Source organism: Mustela nivalis, assembly GCF_964662115.1.
Source record: "Mustela nivalis genome assembly, chromosome: 8".
NCBI lineage: Eukaryota > Metazoa > Chordata > Mammalia > Carnivora > Mustelidae > Mustela > Mustela nivalis.
Genome location: NC_139027.1, coordinates 114,770,278 through 114,790,315, shown reverse-complemented (window position 1 = coordinate 114,790,315; position 20,038 = coordinate 114,770,278). Strand labels below are relative to the sequence as shown.

Here is a 20,038-nt window from a genome sequence, read left to right as displayed (position 1 = left end):
ACGTCATTTGGTGACAAAGGCAGAGTTATTGCTAATACTACTGTAGGTTTGAGCTTACATTCAAAATTGAAGGAAGTGCTAAATGTCATTATGATATTAACTAAATCCTACTTCAGTTAAACATCGGTTAACTTTCTTCCCAACCAAGTTCAGGGATCCCCAAAATTCTGTCCACATTCAGTCTGAGGAGCCCAGATTAAGGAACCCTATAGTGACCACAGTTGGGAGTCAGCAGTCAGCAAGGCTGGTGAACACTTGTTGGGTCAGATGTCAAAGGACCCATACTATAAGAGGGAGTCTGGCTACTCTCTGATATCTTCTACTTCCATAACTCTATGACCATTCTTTCTGGCATTGAAGGTACTTTGTTTTTATGGGGCATGGAACCATCATCCCAATGAGGATGAAGGTAGTATATAAAATATCTTGATTTAACTTCTCTTGCCATTTACCACTATTAACAGCCTGGAGAACTCTTCTACTGGGAAGGTTTCCCAGGTGGAAGAGTTAAAATGTTTGGACAAGGGTGGAGTTAGGACAGAGATCTGGAACATGGTAAGCTTGGGAGAGAGTGTGAACCCAAAGTACATCTTCACCACCTTTACCCAGCATGTGCTGTTCATTCAGAAACAGAGGAATGTTTCCCAGCTTTAGGGACTGTTGAGTTCTGGGGATTTCGTGCTTCACTTTCCTTTCTTGTGACAATTTATAGTGTTCAACAGAGCTGTACTTATATAAAAAATAACCAGATTTCATGTTAGATATTTATCAAACTTAGTGTGGTGTAGTGAATCATCAATCTCAACTCTTCAGTCCCCATTTTGTCCATTCACCCCCTTGCTAGGGCTTCAGGGGGGTCAGAATTACTCCCTGACCACTTGATCATGGGACTTGTTTTGGCCAATGGGATGTTAGCACATAGAGCACAAAGAAGAGTGCCTGAGCAGTTGGACTTTCCTTCTGTGCTCAATGCCTTTCCTCATGGGAAGAACATTCCCTGGGTAACCATTGGACATGGAAAATATGGAGACATACAGAGCAAATCTGGACCTGACCTGGAGCTTGGAACCAAGCCCAGCTGAGCCTGCCTTAGATCAGCCAACTTGCAGCTGTGGGGGAATGAGAATTCAATACTTTATGCTGTACACCACTGAATTTGGGAGATGGTTTTTATCGCAGCATGATTCTAGGTAGAGCTAGTAAACGTAGAAAGGCATTCTCAAGGCTTTATGGTTTAAAATAAACTCCCATTTTAATTTAGCCATGGCTTTAAATACTATATACAAAGTTTCCCCTAAAAAAAGATGCCTGTTGGTTTATTTAAGTTCGATATTTATTTATTTTTCTAGACTCTGGCAGTTGGTCACTCAGGATATTTTTGTGCATTGAATACATATACGCTGATGTAACTCAGAGGTAAATAGTGGCATGGTAGTGAGGTAAATAGAGTAGATATTAGGTATTAAATCCAGCAAATATTTATAGAATTCCTACCATATGCAGGGTACTTTTCTAGGTACTAGAGATACACAGATAAAAATCCTTGCTTTCATGGAACTTTCCTTCTAGTGGACACTTACTGGATAGAAGAGTTATTTCATTCCACAGTAGAACAGGACTCTCAGTATCAAGGCATGGATTATGGGAGGGATGTAGAATAAGGGAAGTTCACACCCACTGAGACTTTAGTATGTGGACGGTAGCATACCACAAAGGGAAGAAGTATGGAATGGGTGAAAGCTTGGGAATTAAGTAGCACTCAAAATGAAGGAGAAGTCCATCTTCCAAGTAAGAAACCTAAAAACATAAAAATAAATCAAATCAGAGAGAGTAGGTGGCTTTTTCTTGGCAGGAGTTTACTTCAGGGTCAAGAAGAAGAAGAGAAATGGATTTTAAGTTGTTATTAACAGTTATGGCCTCGACCTCCCAGGTAAGGAAATCAGAGACTCTGTTGCTAACCATATGTGTGTTGTCACAGTGCTCTGGTTCTTCCAGGATCTTTTTGTTTGAAGAGTTGTCAAGCTCTCCTAGGCAACCCAAGTGATCTGTCTAAAATATCCACTGCATTGGGCAGTCCTGGTCCTGGTTCTGGCCTTCTTTGCCACTTATTTCTGACACATTTGCAGAAGAAGTGAAAAAGATCATTTGGTGATATAGTCCAACATCTTAATATATGGAAGTTTCTAGAATCAACAATGGCCTGAAGAATGTATAAATTTATTTCTCACTCACATGAAAAGGTGGGCAGGCTGCCCACAGTCGGTGTGATGCATGCTCTCAGGGACTCTGGCTTCCTCTACTGTTGCTGTCCTTCTTGGGAGCCTTGAAGGCAGCATCTTGTCCAAGATGGCCCCATCTACATTCCAGGTAGCAGGTGAAAGAACAGGCAAAGAAGAAGAGAAAAGGGGATATTACTGCTGCTGCTTTTTTCTTTAAGATTTTTTTTTATTTAATTATTTGACAGAGATCACAAGTAGGCAGAGAGAGAGAGGGTGGGGAAGCAGGCTTCCTGCTGAGCAGAGAGCCCGATGCGGGGCTCGATCCCAGCATCTTGGGATCATGACCTGAGCCGAAGGCAGAGGCTTTAACCCACCGAGCCTCCAGGCGCCCCATTACTGCTGCTTCTTAATGAAGAGACAATATGTCCACTTGCATTCCACTGGCTGGATTTTAGACATATTACTCCTCTCAGCCACCAGGGAGGTTGAGAAATATAGTCTTCGTTTCAGGTAGCCATGTGTCCAGCTAAAAATATTAGGGGATCTGACCCAATAACAGAACGGATGGATACTGGGGATGGGTTAGTCAGAATAGGCTATGCTGTGGTCCAAACAAACTCTAATACCTTGGTGGCCTGACATGACTAAGTTTTACTTCTCACTCAGGAGTCTAGGTTGACAGATGCTTTGCCATCACGGATGATTCACCCAGAACCCAGGGCAGCTGTAACTGGGGAAGAGAAGGCCTGGAGGGAGGACCCTGCCTCCAAAATGCTTCAGCTCACTAGTGACAGAGCCCATTTCTGCTCTCAGGGCCTTGTCCAGAACTCGTCACCTGGTTTCCACCTAACTAACAGGGAGGTTGGGAAGGTTGGGAAATAAGGAGAAGCACTGGGTTATTACTAGTGAACAATAAATATCTAGATATCTCTGCCATGGGTTAAACCTGTTGAAATATATATATATAGCTTCTCAGTGGCCTGCATGTGGCTTGGAGTCTCAGTTTCCTTCTAGCCCTGCCTGTCAATTTGTGCTTTTTTGGGGGGTATCCACAGTCTTGAAGAAAAGCCATGGGAGCTGATGCTAGATTTCCCATCTGACACAGAGGAGACGTCCTTTTAAACAATAATAAATATTGCCTCCATTTATATTGTTGTTCGCACCACCACCCCCGCTTTGTCTTGCCCATTGAAAGAGCCAATTAAACAAAGTGTGTGCTCTCGGCGCCTGTTCTGCGCTCATTTTGAGATTTAATCAACCCTCTGAACCTGCAGCATAACTGCCTCATAATGTCAACTTAATATATTGAGATCAGCCCAAACTCAACCATTCCCAGGGGTGGTTTTGTTTAAAGGAGAGTTGTAATTGAATTTCTAAACAACTGCCAAGCTTTGAAGGTACCAAAATAAACATTATCCAAGCAGAAACTTACCCTGGAGCCTTTGGTTAACTTACATATACTTTAAGAAAATAAAGGTTTTTAACAATTTTTTTAAAGAAAAAAGTGAGCTAAACTCTTTGTTGTCCCTTTAAAAATTAATCACCATCTGGGTGCCTGGGTGGCTCAGTGGGTTAAGCCACTGCCTTCGGCTCAGGTCATGATCTCAGGGTCCTGGGATCGAGTCCCGCATCGGGCTCTCTGCTCAGTGGGGAGCCTGCTTCCCTCTCTCTCTCTATGCCTGCCTCTCTGTCTACTTGTGATCTCTCTCTGTCCAATAAATAAATAAAATCTTTTAAAAAATTAATCACCATCTGCCCCCATTTTTGGAAGGCATCTGTAGCCGAATAGTCAGATTTACAAATCAGGTGAATCAGCCACTGATTATTCATGGAGACACAATTGGCTTAATACGAAGTGGCCTTTCAGCCCCGTGTAGCCCCCAAGCTCTTTCATTGCTCAATGAAATGTCCTCAGGATAAAGTCTAAATTCCCTATCCCCGAGTCCATCACTCTCTACAATGTGTCTCCAGCATAATTTTCAAGGCTTATCTCCAGATATAGCACCCTTTCCCCTTTTAGCTGGGCATACACCCTACTCTGTAATCCTATTCCCCAGTTCACCTTTTGCAAAGGTGTTTGATGCTTTCTTGCTGTCCATCCCAAATCTACCTACTAGAATCTCACTCACCCCAGTCAGTAACTAGCCTCTTCTCGTTCCTTTCAGTTGCGTTAAATATCACCTTTGGGCTCCACGGCTCCTGGGGACACATGGATCGTATACTTCCCTCATCCTGTCTTGCATCGGAATAATTTATGTCTAGCTTCCATTTGAGATTGTAAGTTCCATAAAGCCAGGAAGTACACTATCTGTGTCTTCTCCCTGCTTTGTGTCCATGGATACTTACTGAGTCCCTCCTTAGTGCCTGGTTCTCTGCTAAGAAGCTCTGAGAATTTTAAGTCGAGCACTGGTTAGACCCTTAAGAATGCCACGCAAAGACGCGTTGCAATGTTGAAGGAAGAGAAGAAGGGAGGTAAAGAACAAGGTTCCACTTGATCTTAGCCAAAAGGCCAAGAAGCGATTAAGAAGAAGGTTAGAGATGGCAATGCAAGAGGTAAAGCTCTTAGAGAGTTACAGGATCTGATGAACCGTTACCTGCAGCATGACTGGCATGTGATAGAATGTAACGGAAGTTTAAAAGAAGGGGATGCTAGGGAGGAGCTTCTTGAAGATGCCTGACCGGACATCTGGACATTCATAGACAAGGAGAAGTGATGGGTAAGGTGGAGGGGAACAGCATGGGCAAAGGCAAGGATGTGCGGGATGTTTATGCCATTCAAAGAGGACAGCAGATGGTTTTTAATATAGAATATTTGTGAAGGGAATCATTAGGGACAAAGGAAGGTAGTTTGGGGGGAAAGAACACCTAGAAAGCCCCAAATTTCCAGAAGAAGGAGTTTGGACTTGACTCACTCAGCACGTGGAGCCACTGAGAGCTGCTGAGCTTTGGTGTGACTGGCGTTCTTCCCAGGGGGTATTAACCTGGCATTGGTGCAGGTGGGTGGGAGAATCTAGAGGTCATCCTTAATGCAGGGGCAAGACTGAGGGTCTGAACTCAGGCGGTGGCAGCTGACATGGAGGGGCAGCAAGCCATGGATTAACCTGGGCAGCAGTGAAATCACCTGGACTTACCAATGAGGGAGCTGTAGGAGTCAGAGGTGGTACTGAGATTTTCAGTCTCGAAGCCTGCAGAAATGGCAATGCGGTCATCAGTGAGGGGCACCTAGGAGGAGGATCAGATTTGAGGGGAATTCGAGAGCCTGAGGGGCCGACAGGGAATCCAGGTAGGGAGCTGCAGGCAGGAGGAAATGCAGGCTGGAATTCACGTAAGGTACAGGGCTGAATATTTGAAGAAATCTAAAATTTGGAGCATCACTGTAGGTTAGCATTTTACTATTGGAGTGTCTGTGCATTAAATTATTGGAGCATCTTCATATGAATATTTAAAAACATCTTTAATGAGATCTAATACATGCACTAGAGATATCACCCACTTAATGTGTACAGTTTAGTGAATTTTAGTTTCTTTGCAGGGCTGTGTAACCACAAATATAATGTCTGTTTAGATTTTATTCCTCACCTCAGAAAGACATTCCATGCCTGCTAGCAGTCACTCTCCAATTCCCCACACCCTCCTCCCAGTCCAAGGCAACCACTAATTTATTTTCTGGCTCTATAGACTTTCCTATTCTGGACATTTTAAATAAATAGAATCATGTAACCTGTGTTATTTTGTGACTGGCTTCTTTCACTCAGCGTGTTTTCAAAGTTCATCCTTTTTTATGGTATATATCATACTTATTTCTTTTTACTGATGAGTAACATTCCATTGTTTGGCTAAACTATATTTTATTTACCTATTCATCCGTCGTTGGATTCTTTCCATCTTTTGACTCTTATGAATAATGCTGCTGCGAACATTCACATGCCATTTTTTGTTCGGGTGTATGTTTTCATTGCTCTTGATTATAAACCTGGAATGGAATTATTGGGGGATATGGAAACCCTATGTTCAACATTTTGAGGGACAAACTGTTTCCAACCTGACTGAAAGATTTAACATTTCTGCCAGCGAGGCACAAGGGGTTCCAAATTCTCCACATCTTTGCCAACACTTGTGATTATCTGTCTTTTTCATTGTAGCCATGGTGTATGAAATGGTGTCTCATAGTTTTGATCCACATTTCTCTAACAACTAATGATGTTGAGCATCTTTTCAAGGGCTTACTGGCCTTTTGTATATCTTCTTTGGAGAAATATATCTTCAAATCCTCCACCCTTCAATTATATCTTCAAATCATGATGAGAGCCGAAGGCAGATGCCTAACAGACTGAGCCACCAGGGCGCCCCTCAAATATATCACATTTCTATACTTCACAGTTCCAATAATACAATTATAAACATATTATTTTATACAATCACTCTTTCTATCAGCCAAAGACAAGATAAGAAATATACCATCATACCATCTTTTATAGTTTATTGGGTTGTGTTTTTGGTATTGAGATTTTAAAAAATATATTCTCGATGCGTTTCTTCTTAATATATGATTTGCTATTTTTTTCCCATTCCATGGATTATCTTTTCACTTAGATGGCACAGCATTTATTTGCAGCACCGAACTGATGTAGTCCAATTTATGTATTTTTTTCAGACATTACTTGTGTTCTGGCATCTTATCTATGAAGTCATAACACAAGATCATAAGGTTTACAGCTATGATTTCTTCTAATATTTTTACAACTTCAGCTCTTTCATCTAGGTCTATGACCTTGATTTGAGTTAATTTTTGTGTAATACATTTTTCTCCAGGTGGATTCCAGTGATCTCAGTACTATTTGTTAGAAAGACTGTCCTTTCCCCATTGTGCAATTACTGTGACAAAGACAAATACTGTAGGATCTCATTTATATGTAAAATCTCAAAAAAAAAAAAAAAGGTTGAAATCAGAAATAGAAAGTAGAAAGGTGATTACCAGGGGTGAGGGGCTGGGGAAGATGGGGAGATGCTGGTTAAAAGGAATAAGCTTTCTGTTATAAGAGGGATAAACTCTGGGGATCTAATGATGACTATGGTTAATGATGACTACAGTTAATGATACTGTGTTGTGTGCTTGAAATTTGCTGAGAGAAGACCTTAAGGATTCTCACCAACATATAAACAAAACAAAAACCAAAACAAAGCCTAACTATGTTTTAGTGGGTAATGGCTGTGTTAATTAACAAGACTGTGGTAATAATTTCATAAGGTATGCATAATTCAAATTGTCATGTTGTGCATTTTCAATATACACTATTTTATTTGTCCATTATACCTCAATAAAATGGAATAGTAAATCAATAGCTAAGTACCACCCTGTCCCCAAGGAATGGAATATTATTTAGCTGTAAAATGGAGTGCAATTCTGATAATACGCTCCAACATGGATGAACCTTGAAAATATTATGCTTAGCGAAATAAGCCAGACCAAAGGACAAATACTGTACAATTCCTCTTATGTGAGGGACCTGGAGTAGTGAAATCCACAGAGACAAAAAGTATAATGGTGGTTGCCAGGGGCTGGGGAGAGGGAGGAATGGAGAGTCATTATTTAATAGGTTAAGAGTTTGTGTTTGAAATGATGAGAATATTTGGAGATGGATGGTTGCCCAATAATGTAAATACATTTAATGCCACTCAATTGTACACCCAAAAGTCATTAAAATGACATTTTATTATGTGTATAAAATGCAAACAGAGGCAATTAAAAAAATAAAGTGTGTCTCTTGGAGCCAGTACGTACTTGGATCTGGCTTTTTTCCACAATCCCTTCCTTTTGATTGGATCACTTACATTTGGTGTTATTTATTTACACCGGCATGCTTATATTTACAATGGCAACTGAGCATTTTGCTATGCCTCATTCTCTTTGGTCCTCCTCTTTTCTTCCTTTCTGTCTTCTTCTGTAGTCAGTGGATATTTTCTAGAATAGCATTTTAATTCTTTTAATGACTGTTTAACTCCAATTTCTTCCTCGTTCCCTCCCTTCCTTCTTTTCTTCCTTCTTTCCTCCTCCTCTCCCTCCCTCCCTTCCTTTCTTTTTTAGAAAGAGAGAGCCTGCAAGCACAGGGGGAGGAGATGGGGGTGGGAAGGGACAGAAGGAGAGGGAGAGAGGGAGGATCTTGAGCAGGCTCCACACCCAGCATGGAGCCCGACCATCACAGGACTCAATCTCATGACCCTAGGATCATGACCTAGCCGAAATCAAGAGTCAGACACCTAACTGACTGAGTCACCCAGGCACCTCATATTCTATTTTTGAAGTTATTATCACAGCGATGACTCTAAGGCTTACAACATGCAGCTACCTTATCAGATTTCTTCAGATTTTACTAGCATAATTCCAATGAATGCCAAAACTTTTCTCCTGTATAACTCCATACCCTTCCTCCTTTTATTCAATTATTGCTAAAATATTACATCTATATATGTTACAAACCCAGAAACACATTGCGATAATTATTAATTTATGCAACTGCATGCCTTTTATAGAAGCTACGAGAAGAAAGGAAAATTAATATGTATCCAGAATTTATTATTTTCCATTTCCAGTTTTCTTTATTCATTCCTATGGATGCCAGTTATCATCTAGTTTGATTAATTTCTTTACTTCAGTGTGTCTTTTGTCCCAGCTGCCTTCTTTTTGCTATTACTATCAAATACATTACATGCCTATTTTTTCTAAAGACTTTTTGTTTATCCGGGTGCCTGGGTGGCTCAGTGGGTTAAAGACTCTGCCTTTGGCTCGGGTCATGGTCCTGGGTCCTGGGATCAAGCCCCGCATGGGGCTCTCTGCTCAGCGGGGAGCGTGCTTCCTCCTCTCTCTCTCTCTCTCTCTCTGCCTGCCTCTCTGCCTACTTGTGATCTCTATCTGTCAAATAAATAAATAAAATCTTTTTTAAAAAAAGGACTTTTTGTTTATTTGAGAGAGAGAGAGAAAGAGCGTGCAGGAGTTCGGGGGGGCAGAGGGAAAGTAGGGAGAGGGAAAACAGACTGTTGAACAGGGACCCGGATGCAGGACTCCCCATCTCAGGACCCTGGGATCATGATGAGAGCCGAAGGCAGATGCTTAACAGACTGAGCCACCCAGGCGCCCCTTAAATGTATAGCATTTCTATATTTCACAGGTCCAATAATACAATTATAAACATATTATTTTGTACAATTACTCTTTCTATCAGCTAAAGACAAGAGAAGAAATATACCATCATGCCACCTTTTATGGTTTATGTCCACAATTATCTTTACTGGTGCTTTTTATTTTTCAGTATGGATTTAAATTTCTGTTTAGTGTCCCGAGCTTCTGTACATTTTAAGTAATACATTGTAGCAACTCTGGTTACTGACCACCTCCCCTCACCCGCCTCCTTCGTAGTTATTACTGTTGTTTGCTTGATGTTTGTTTGTTTAGTGACTTGGCTGAACTAATTTCGTGAAGTCTGTTTCCAGGGATGTGTGCAGCCATCCATGTCCCTGCTCAGATTTGTTCTTCTGGCTGCCTAGGGGTCACCTTGGAATCCACAGAAGCTATTTAGTGGTCAAAGATTATGCTTAGGGTTCTCTAACTGGTTAGACTGTGTGTGTGTGTGTGTGTGTGTGTGTGTGTGTGTGTGTGTGTGTAGCTTGGACATTACACTCACAGCTCAGCGACTTTGTGTAGTGGGCCCACCTTCAGCCAGGGGCTAGCTTGGAAGTCCTTCTCCATCACTCCCAAGAGGGTACAGCCTTGCCTTGAACACATTTGTCAAGACTTTCAAGGGCTGTGTTTTTTTTTGTTTTTTTTTTTTACTCCTGGCCTCCAGGAGTTCCCCAGGGTTCAAGGAGCTCATTGTTTTGGCCAGGGTTTCATCAGAGGGTGTGCTGGACCTCCTGTGCTGGGAGGCTTCTGCCCTTTGTTGATTAATCTGTATGTGAGGTGGGCTGGTTTGCATGTCTGACCCCATGCCCAGCTTCCATGGCTCCCGAGTACGTGCAGACCCCCACAGGTACACCACCTGCTATCCCCCCCGGGTCATCTGGGACTCTAGGAGTGTTCTTCTTAGCTGTCTTTTACCCTGTTTATTTTGTTCAACTTTCTGTACCTCTGCCACTTCAATGGCTGCTACCCGTATGCTGGAGTTGCCGGTCTACTCTCAGTCTCCTCTCACCAAGATCTCCTGGTTTTCAACAACAGCTGTGAGCAAGGAATTCTCCACATTCTCTTCCAAGTAAAGTCAGTCGTCTCCTGGCAGTACCATGGAGCTCTTCCTTCTTCTGGCCTGTCTCTTACCCAAGGAAGACAATGGCCCTCTTCTCCTGGAGTGACACACTCTTGCTTTGCAAGAAGACCACAGAGGGGTGGTAGGTAGCTTCTCATCTTCTTATGTTTCCTCGATAAGCATGGAACCCCCATCTAGTGAACGAGCTGAGACAGGACAGTTGAGGCCTCAGGATGTTCCACTTGCCATACCTGGAGGAGAGCTTCCACCCTACAGAGACTACTAGGGGAAAAGAGGGCTTCTGTTCCTTCCTCCACACCCACCCAGATTAGAGATTGCAGAACAGGGGGCTGGAGGAACACTGAGCCTTGACCTTCTCAGAGTGAAGCTGTAGCCTGAGGCTGGGAACTGAGGGAGAAGGGAGTCCCTGTCTTCTTGGCCATACTCACCTGTAGGAAAGTTTCCATCCCACAGAGCTGGGGAAGGAGGAGGGAGCAGGTCATGGCTCAGATAGCACACACTCTTGCTGTCCTTCCTGAGATTTAATCGAGTTTCTTCTATGAATGTGTCTTCACTTGCTATATTCCCTTAAGATGATTCTAGAGACTGTAAATTAAAAAAAAATTTTTTTTTCCCACTCAAATCATTGTTTTTCTGTGAAGAGAGTTAGCCAGGCTCCTCACTCTGCCGTTCCTGACATATTTTAATATTACCATTTAATCTCAGTGCAAGGATGACCATGGAGTCCTTGCTTCTTCTTTCACATACCCCACCTGCCAAGAAATCCTACTGGTTCTACTTTGAGAATTTATCCAGGATTCAACCTTTCTCTCCTCTTCGACTGTTGTCATCCTGGTCCAAGCCATCATCCTCTTACCCTGCAAAAGCCTCCTCTTTGGGGTCATTTCCACCCCTTCTTATGTGACCCTGCATTATCTCTCTCAGCTCCCCTTTCTTCTGGTCACTCCACTCTGGCCAATCTGCTCCTCACTCAACAGGCCAAACCTACTTGTACCCCAGGGCCTTTGCAATGACTGCCCCTCTGTACCGGATGCATTTCTTTAATTTTCTTCATTGTTAATTCCTCATGCCAATTAATTGCTCCATGTAATCTTCCTGAAGAGACCCATGCTGGCTACCTTTAAAATTCTTTTAAAATTTAATTCAATTTTAATTCCAGTAAATACCCTGACTACCCTTCCTACTGTAGCATTCCCCCCAACCCTACCCCAGCATTCCTGGCCCTCCTTTTCTGCTCTATTTTTCCTTTTTTCCATGATGCCTTCCACCATCAAACAGGTAATTAAGAGGAGGGCACAGAGGGGATAAGAGGTAAGAAGGAGCCAGGAGAGCAAGAGATGCTGATAGGAAAGAAGGTAAGTCAGTGTCCTGGGGGAGGGGCATGGTGGAGCCAAGGTTGTCCATGAGAGCTTGAGGAAAGGATGGATGGATCAGGGAGGCAGGCACCCAGCCAACTGTTAAGGTGAAAAGAGGGGCATCTACAGGTTCCTGGTTGGGTGGCCGTGGCATTGGACTTTCCCACCATGCCAAGCATATGATGGGACATCAAGAGAACATCCATCAGTATTTTTTGAAGGGAAAAAGATATATATTGAGGTTCCCAACTGAGCATTTTGCTTTCACTTTGAACCCCAGCATCCATCAGGTGCCTTCACAGGAACAAACCCTGTGGGATAGGGAGGGGACTGAGTCCTCTTATTCCCACTACACAGCTGGGAAATCATGGCCAAGAGAGGGTCAGTGATGATCCCAAGGGCACCAGGCCAGGAGGCCATCCGCCTCTGAGCCCAAGACCTTCCTCACACGGAGGCTGCTTGAGAAAGGCAGGGACAGGGGGCTGGGTCTTCTGCCTGGGAGAGTTCGCTGTCCTTTTGTGTTGGCTGCCCAGGGACTCCAGTGGTCTTTGTCCACACACTGAAACACAACGTCAGGTTTTCAGAAGAGGCCTCTGATTTGGCAATACCTGGGCCCAAAAGTGAGGGCTGTATTTCTGCACCAGACTGAACTTTTGCTGGAATGCGAGGTGGGGTGGGAGCCAGAGAGAGAGCGGGGTGGAATTTCTGCCAGGGCCTTAGGGAGACCAGAGTTGACAGGAGGCGAGGATGCCAAGGGCAGTCTCGGTGGCCCTTCTCCTTTTCTGGGCACCCCCTTCCCCCGCCTTTTCCCCAAACACCCTCCAACTCTGACTGTTTCCCCAGCTGCCTGAGGCCTGTTCCCAGGGCCAAGGCTCTGGTGCAAGCTCTGATCTCCTTCGTTCCCCTTCCCAGGTCCCTAGCAAACTTCTCTGGGTTGTGTCCTACCTAGTCAGGAGCCATTTCCTGGAACACCCACCAATGCGGATTCTGCCTGCCCGGCATCCCTGAAGCAGAGCCCGACTCCGCTGGGGTGCAGGTGGTTTATTTGGAGACATTCGCGGGAAGTGGGACCTGGTTAGGCGGGGGTGTGTTAAGGAGGAAAAGTCACACCGAGTTGTGTTATTAAGGTTGCTCTTTTGGTTAATGTCATAAAAATACATCACAAGGACGCCCAGTTTGAAGCTTTGATGTAGAGGCATACAAATTTAGAATATTCTTCTCTTCTTGCATTAATGCACACTAAGTCTGTCTATTTCCAAGACGATTATCTGCATTGAACTCTATTGAGTTTGGTATTAATAAAGCAACACTAACTTTCTTTAGTTGCTGTTTATCTGCTATCTGCTTCTATCCCTTTCCTTCCAGTCTTTCTGTGTCTTACACATGGAGTGTAAATAATAGGTAGTTGGAGTGGAAAAGATTCCATCTTTATTTTTTAATAAGAACTTTCTGCTTTATATTCTTTTATTGTTATTCTTGGTATAACTGCATTTTTTTGACCATTTTATTTTGGACATTTTATTTATTCCACTTTTTCTGGTTTGTTTGTTTGTTTGTTTGTTTTTTCCTTTTTCTCATTCTTGTCAACTTTTGGGTTGGGAGAGGTTTTTACTTCTCCTTGAAATTTTTTCATCTCGGTTTTGAAGTCATATGCTTTATCCCATTATTTTATCTCTGTTACTGAAATTTTTAAAAAATTTCATTTATTTATTTGGCACAGAGAGAGAGATCACAAGTAAGCAGAGAGACAGGCAGAGAGAAGGGGGGGGGAGCAGGCTCCCTGCTAAGCAGAGAGCCCCATGTGGGGCTTGATCCCAGGACCCTAAGATCATGACCTGAGCCGAAGGCAGAGACTTAACCCACTGAGCCACCCAGGCGCCCCTGTTATTGAAATTTTAAATGCACATTTAACTCAACGAATTCCCAATCAAGAATTTTACTCTCCTTCCAGGCCCTCCAGTAAGATTTGAGTGCTTTAATTTTGACACTTAGCTCTCTACTTGTGATTTACATCCAGAATTTTAGTTCTGTATTTAATACTATGGCATACAACTCAGGCATTGGTATGATTGCTGTTTTCTGAATCAGTTTCTTCTTAGATTTGCTCACATATTTTTCTTGCTTTCCTCCTACTCCGTTCCTTCTTGCATCTCAGACCTTCCTCCAGGGATTATAGTCCTTCTATTGGAAGCAAGTCCTTGTCCTTTAAGATGGACCTGTGCATAGTACATGCGCTAAGCTTATTTTTACCCAAATGTTTTAATTTTATCTTCATTTTTTTTTTACTGTAGCATTAGAACTAAAATTTTTTTCTTTTTTTTTTAAGATTTTATTTATTTATTTGACAGAGAGAGAGAGATCACAAGTAGGCAGAGAGGCAGGCAGAGAGAAAAGGGGGGAAGCAGGCTCCCTGCTGAGCAGAGAGCTGGGTGTGGGGCTCGATCCCAGGACCCTGAGATCATGACCCGAGCTGAAGGCAGAGGCTTAACCCACCGAGCCACCCAAGCACCCCAGGAACTAAAATTTTTCTGAGGGCTGCCTGGGTGTGGCAGTCAGTTAAGCATCTGACACTTGGATTCGGCTCAGGTTGTGAGATTGAGCCCTACATTGGGCCCTGGGCTAGCCCAGAGTCGGCTTGAGAGTCTCCCTCTCTCTCCCTCTGTCCCTCCTGCTTGTGTTCTCTCTCTCTCTCCAAAATAAATAAAATAAATCTTTAAAAATTTTTTCTTAAATATGATTTAGGATATGTATGACTCCTTCCCCCACCCTTCCCCAGTATATTCATTACTTTGGCATTTTGCACACATGTTGTTCTTTGCAATGGTTTTGGAACCGGCTTGTCGGGTACTCTAAAAAGGAAATATAATCCTGGGGCTGTGGGTGGGAGCGAACTGAACGTAGCGATCAGTCTGGGAAGGCATTGCCATCGATACTGAGTCTATGTATCTATGAGCCTTGTGGAGAAAAGTGATCACTGGTTTTTTTTGGTTATGTAATACTTTTTTTTTTTTTTTTTTACCATTATATTTTCTAATTTTCTACTTGGTTTTTGTTCATATAGAAGAAAACTTTTGAATGTCATCTACTGATCTTGTGTCTGATCATTTACTAAACTTTGGTGTTTTTTCTAAACGGTTTTGCTGGATTTATATCTGTTAGATGAACAGCTGTATTGTTGTAAACAAGAACATTTTTCTCACTTTTCTTCCAGTATCTTTCTCTTGTTTTATTTTTTGTGTAAGACCTATTATTGCAAAACATTCTTGAAAGGTGGCATCTCTGTCTTATTCCTGACTTTTATGTGACCATTTCTAATATTTTACCATTCGGCTTATTTCAAGTTTCTTGAAAAAAAAATTTTTTTTTAAATTTTCCAGATTAAGGAAGCTTTTTATCTGCTATTAGTTGAATGTAGTTTGCAGGCAGTTATGCTGCCTATGTGTGGGGAGCTGTGTTTTAAATCAGAGACCAGTGCCAAATTTTACTAACAGCCTTTCCTGCATTGTATCTGTTCACTATTGCCACAATAACACTGTGTAACAATCAGCCCATACTCAGTGGATTAGCACAATAATTAGTACTCACACACCTGTGGGTTGACTAGGATTTGGCTAACTAGCTTGACTGGCTTGGCAACAAGCTTCAAGTTAAACCCAGACTGTTTCAAAAGTCTCTAATCCTTCGTGGACCAGTGATCCACCAGGGAATGTTCTATGATGATGGCAGAAGTAGAAGAGGGGATGAACAGAAGCAAAGAATACCACAGAGGAGCTAGGCTTGGGACCCTCCCACTTCCACTCCATTCTCATTGGTGAAAATAAGTCACATGGCAAAGCCCCAAAACAGTGAAGGTGGGGGAGGGGGATGTATACTCCGCCTCTGGAGAAAGGAACTCAAAGTCATATGGCAGAAAGTGTGGATACAGAGAAGGATGGAAAACTGGGAAGAGGAATGCAATCAATCACATGCATTTATTGAGATATTAATAGACTCTGTCTCCCAGCCTTGTATGTTACGTAATCATATTAGCAAATTTCAAATAGTTGAACCATCATTGCTTGCTTGGAATAAACCCTGCTTGTGTCCATCCATTATTACTGTTATAATTAGATGGCTGGTTTTTATTTTCTAAAATTCTTCTTGTGATTAATAGGCTTCCACTGGTGACTCTGTAAAAGGGAAGACAGGACTCACTCTTGGGTGGGTTCTACTAAAAGATTGTTTCCTGGGAGGGGGACTTCCCATCTTTCTGAGGGGTAAGCAACCACCTGTGACTCTGCTTCCTCTGGCTGTCCCATGTGATGTCCTGTTCTGGTGCAAGATAGGTGACCAGATGTTGGAGGCGGGAGAGGGAAGGAGGGCTCAGCTACTGAGTGGCTCTGACAACACCTCCCTGTTATGGGTTGAATTGTGTCCATCCAGAATTCATATGTTAGAGCTCAAACCTCCAGTACCTCAGAATGGGATCTCACTTGGAAATAGCGTCATTGCAGATGTAATTAGTCACAGTGAGGTCATTAGGGTGGGCCTTAATCCAATAGGACCAGTGTCCTTTTAAAAAGGGGACATTTGGACATGTGCATACATGGAGAACATCAAGATGAAGGCAGAGATCAGGGTGATGTTTCTGCAAGTCAATGGACAAGATGGCCACCCAGCTACTAGAAGCAGAGGCAGAGACATGGAACAGATTCTGCCTCACAGGTCTCAGAAGGAATTAACCTTGCTGATACTTGGATCTTGAACTTCTAGTCTCCAGATCCAAGAGGCAAAACAAAATTTGTATGGCTTAGTCATCTAATTTGTGGTACTTATGGAAGCCCTAGAAAGCCCAAACACTTTCTTCCTCCAAATAATTACACTGATAAACACCTGAGAACTCAAGCTCATTCCTTGAGTCTATTAATTTTTCGCTTGGAATTCTCTAATACTTCCACTGCCCTGGAGTTTACGCCCTGCCTGTGTTTTTGGTTGATGTTGCTTACAATCTCCTTTCCTTCCCAGATTTGCTTCCATTAACTTTCTAGTCAATCTTTTTAGTAATTTTTTTTTTTAAATTTATTTGACAGAGATCACTAGTAGGCAGAGAGGCAGGCAGAGAGAGAGGGGGAGGCAGGCTCCCTGCCGAGCAGAGAGCCCAATGCGGGGCTCGATTCCAGGACTCTGGGACCAAGACCTGAGCTAAAGGCAGAGGCTTTAACCCACTGAGCCACCCAGGCGCCCCCTAGTCAATGTTTTTAATCAAGTGACCTCAGTCTCATTTTTCTGGGATGTGACAGACTCATCCCCCCACTGTATATATTTTTCTGTCATTCTTGAAGTTTGGGGCCATCTACTTCCCCGAACCAATTTCAGCACAGCTATGACGAACTCCGTTTTATGTATGAAAACAACGATGCCAGATAAGGTCCTCGCTTCTAGTCATACAACCATTAGATGAAAGTTGCAGCTAGAACACGGGCACCCTAGTTCCTAAGTAGACCTGTGTCTCACTCCCAGGAACGGCAGGATGATTGTCTGGTGCAATATTCTAACAGATTTTTAGAATCTTCCTATAGCAAGGTGTGTGCAGCCTGGTTCCGGGGCTTCATGTGAGTTCAGCGCTGCGATCAGTTAGAGATAAATCTGCTGCGGGTGCAGGAGGGAACAGCGGAAGTGGAGTGTCAGAACCTGTTCCTTCTACCTTAGTTTTTGTTACCCTGCTAAATTTTGGCTCCTGCTCTTGAGATTTCAATTTGCAAAGAATGCAAAGGAACGGCCAAACCATTCATTTTATGTTGAAAAGATCAGCTCATCTGTCAAGTAGAGTAAAATATACTTTTAAAAAAAATCTTGTATGTCAAATAAAAACTTTTTTTTTTTTTTTTTTAAACTGGAGGTGGCAGTGATGTAGACTAAAGAGTGAGCAGGGTCCAAGCTAAGTGGTTTTAAAATGGAGACATCTTTGCCGCTTACTCCATCCTCTTTTTCTTACAATGTGTACTTTATTGGATCAGAGAGAGTGTTTTGAATCTCTTTCATTCCCACATTCCTCCATCAGAGTGTTTTCATTTCTTTAGAAGACTGGCGCCTCTGCTGACCACTGAAGGGAACAAAATAACTGGTAATATTGGCAGCATGTGGTTCAATAATCCGCTCTCTTCAGCTTCACTCAGGATCGGCATTTTAAAGCTGCCTGATGAGAACTGAGAAGACTTTGTCAGCTTGTCACCCATCCGTTACCCCTCCCCATCGTCTTTCCTTCTCCCTTCTTTCAAGTCTTGCCAGCAGATGTGCAGGTGACCCCATAGAAAAACAATACTCTGAGAAGGCTATGTTCCCTGGGTAGGGTTTGGGGCCATGAAACTTCCAATGGGCTGGAAGGTGTCTAGAGGGATGGGAAGAGGGATTGGTTTTGGAATGAGACTCCCCAAGGTTCAAATCCTGATTCTGTCATTCACTCACTGGGTGAACTTACACAGGTAGTTTAAGATCTTTGATCTCAATTCTTCCTTCTAAATCATGGGGTTATAACAGGGACAAGCATTCCTATTTGTAGACTTGAAATGATGAGTCCACAATGGAGTGGATAGAAAGAACAGGAGGCAGAGTATTCATTTATGCACGTACGCCTGTACCAACCACGATTCATTTAGAGCATGTTTATGGAGGGTCTGCTATGTATTAGGCTCTGGGGATTTAAAGATAAATAAGACATGGCTTCTGTTCATGATGTTCTCCAAGTCTGGTGAGGGAATCACACATTCCACCGATTCCAAGGATCATGTGCTGAGGTCATGAGCCTAGGGGTACTCAGGAGCTGTTCCACAGAAGGAAAAGGGTGGGGGGTGGGGGTAACGGGAAACTTCCCTGAGAATAAATCTGGAAAGTTGAAGCTCAAGAGATGAAAGTGGTCTTTTTTGGGACGTGACAGAAGAACGTCCACCAAAGCCAGAGGGCTTTTCCTTTCATGGAGGAGCAGGGCTTTCTCTATGGAAAATGATCTTTTCCACTCTGCCTCATTTCTTGGAATTTGAAATCAAATTCAAAGGGGGACTTGGAAATTTGAGTCACCCCTGAGGGATCTTCTGAGATGCAGCCCTTCTTCTGTGTTAAGGACTGATGTTCTCTACCTCTTTTGGCCCCAGGAGTCCTGCGGAGGGAGGGTTGGTCCCCCAGGGGCTGTTTCTGGGGAGGGAGGAGGCAGGTGGCCTAAAGGCACAACCCCATCTAGGGAAGGTGGAGAGATATAGCGTGGGCCTCCCTGAAGAAGCCTGCAGTTACCCGTTTATATTTAGCCAATAAAATGAAATGTGCCTGTGGAGGGTGGGTGTAAGTTATTATTTATTGCTTTGCAGAAAACTCCCACACAGGGCTCTCTGGCAAGGGAAACTTTGCAAAGAATTTCTGGCAGCAGCAAGGTATGCCTTTTATTTCCAGTGGGCTAAACGCTCTGCTTCCAATGTTTGTCAACGTGTCACCATTAAGAAGGAAAACAAAATCGAAGGATGCATTTCTGGCCAAACTTGTTCATTAGGTAACGTACAGAACTTGAACACTTGCTCTGTTCTAGAGGCTGGGGGTCGAGGGGGAGCCAAGTCAGGTGGCCCTGTTCTGGAGGAGGTGATAAAGACAGATGATCACAGCTAATAACATTTGGGGGTGGGGCCCCAGGAATCACCCCCTTTCTGTTTTGGGTTCAGATGATAAAAGGTCATGACGCACATGAAAACCAAAGCATCATCAATGGCTGGGAAATACGACAGTCCACCACATTCAGAACTCTCTGGTATCAAACAGATTGGAAAAGCTGGATGAGATTTGAAGCCAAAGTAAGACCTTCCCACTCCTTTCTCCAAATCTAGGCCTTGGGACCTGTGCCAGAGAGTCCTCAGCTCTCTCACCCAGCCAGCCTCAGACCTGTGGCCAGAACACTAGAGAAAGGACAACTGTGGGAGACTGACCAGTGTAGCCTTCCATATTCCACACTCCAGAGCTAATTAGGCAGAAAGTAAAATGGGCCAGTTTCTCTGGTCACAAAGGCTTACATAGTCTTATGCCGTCTGTCTCTGGGTCCTCTCTTCGGGAAACTGCCCCTCCTCCAAGCCAGCTGCTTCTCGAGATCCATGTCAACCAAGGGGTGGGAGTCCATGCTGAAGCTGGCCAATCAGAACACTATTCGTATAACCCAGCCAATCAGAGATCCTTGCTAGTGATGTGAGTTGTG

General features: G+C 43.3%; 1 long non-coding RNA gene across 1 annotated transcript; it reads right to left on the bottom strand.

Moving 5' to 3' along the window:
• Positions 1–1,352: 1,352 nt before the first annotated feature.
• Positions 1,353–19,922, bottom strand: LOC309871877. The gene is made up of 4 exons (XR_014315542.1): positions 19,860–19,922; positions 5,351–5,441; positions 2,233–2,356; positions 1,353–1,797 (listed from the first exon to the last, which is right to left on the bottom strand). It is a non-coding gene; the product is annotated as an uncharacterized lncRNA (long non-coding RNA).
• Positions 19,923–20,038: the final 116 nt, after the last annotated feature.